The 1,629-nt window shown below is 46.3% G+C and overlaps 1 protein-coding gene across 1 annotated transcript in view; it reads left to right on the forward strand.

Annotated features, from left to right (window-relative positions):
* The window catches only part of LOC138608244 (SH3 domain-binding protein 4), a 28,630-nt gene extending 27,337 nt beyond the window's left edge, over positions 1-1,293 (forward strand). Inside the window, exon 5 of the mRNA XM_069680782.1 lies at positions 1-1,293. This exon is cut by the window's left edge and continues 421 nt beyond it. The gene's annotated coding sequence lies outside the window, so the exon portion shown is untranslated.
* Positions 1,294-1,629: the final 336 nt, after the last annotated feature.

Consider the following 1,629-nt stretch of genomic DNA (forward strand, 5'->3'; position numbering starts at 1 on the left):
AGCATCAAGCCAATCAGCGCCCAGCTGCCCGGAGCTGCAGAGTTCACACAGACTCTTTTAATAGTCGTGTCTGCATAGTTGTGTATTTTTGTATCTTGTTCTGGCACAGACTTTTTTAAAGCTTCACTTCGACTGTTTGGTTACAAACTGTGGATCAGAAACAACAAAGACACTTTACACGTCGTTTCCTCCTCACTCCTGTTAATCTCTTTATTTATTTGTACATCAAAGAGAAATCACCTCTTCTTCTTCTTCTGCAGGTTCTCTCTCTGTGGTCCGTCTCATTTCAGAGATCCAAATATTCTGTCATCTTTAAAGGGTCATTCTGACAAACCTGGGGGGTCTGAATGACAGCAGCGGAGCAGCGGCTCCTGTTCCGTCAGGTAGAATCTCTGTTTTTATCAATGGAGTCTGGTGTGTTTGCAGAGAGCGCTGTAACGTCTGTGCTTCGTCATTCAGACCCGACACATGTAAAAACAGAGTCCAGGTTAAAAGCAGCAGAATGACCCTTTAAGAGCTGCCAAGAACACCGAACCATTTCATCGTCTTCAGGTCTGCATGTCCTCCTCTGGTGCCAAAACAGGAAGTTGTTCATTAAAGAGTCACAGAAACTCCATCAGGTCTGTTCAGCTTCACGATGTGAGACTCGACAATCTGAAGCAGAAGTTTCTCCCTGAGCTTGAACTCAACGTCCCGGTCGGCTGACTCACTTCTTCTGGTGCTTTCAAACACAACGTGTTGTCCTCAGCACCTTCAGGTCACTCTGAGTTTTTAAGTAAACTTCACAATAAAATGATCAATGATATTTGAAGTAGGGGGCGAAAACTAGCCTGCTGCTAGCTCATAATGCTAACCCAGCTAACGCTACAGTTTCAGTCACCTGAGCTTTCGGCTGCACACACAAAAAGCTGCTTCTGTTTCCACCAGGTGCATGATGGGAAATCATCTCAACAGGCAGCTCGTCTGTGAATAGCAGGAGTCTTTGTAAAGACTAAAGTCTGACCCCTGACCTGATGAGGAGCGTGTGACACTGAAAGCTCCACAACAAGCGAGTTTCTGTTCTTCTGTTGATTGTTGCTTTTTCCTCCATGAACCGATCCCGTCTCTCTCCTGCTCTTTTTCTTTCTTCTGTTTTTCTACCAAAGTTTGCCAAAAATCTGTCCGCTCTGTTCTTGTTGAGACCACTGTTGTAACGACACTGATGCTGTACACTGTCACATCCAGTGGTGAGTTTGAACCTTTTTGTGACTGCATACTTTTGTGGAAAAGACTAAATAAATGTAAATATTTGTACACGAACATTCTCTGGTTTCCTGTGAGAGCGCAGCGAGCAGAGCGGCGCAGTCGAGAGGTCCTTATCAGCAGCAGGAGCGACAGGCCGCCGTGTTTCGTGTTATCAGCGTTCTGTTTGTGGGAAAACAATCTGAAAATACACGGTGTGAGAAAATGTGCAGCTGAAGGTAAACGGTGCTGCAGGGAGCGTTCAGGCGAGCCGCGGGGTTCACAGAGCGAGGTCAGAGAGGCGAGATAAGCAGACGCGCTCATGGAGGTCATCGTGCTGCAGAATCTCTTCTCTGTTGTTCAGTTTCTCTTCAAGCCGCCGCCGTCACTTCATGTTTTCTGTTCAAC

Source organism: Semicossyphus pulcher, unplaced genomic scaffold (assembly GCF_022749685.1).
Source record: "Semicossyphus pulcher isolate SPU_LCO1_2020_fin unplaced genomic scaffold, fSemPul1.0.p SCAF_41, whole genome shotgun sequence".
Lineage (NCBI taxonomy): Eukaryota > Metazoa > Chordata > Actinopteri > Labriformes > Labridae > Semicossyphus > Semicossyphus pulcher.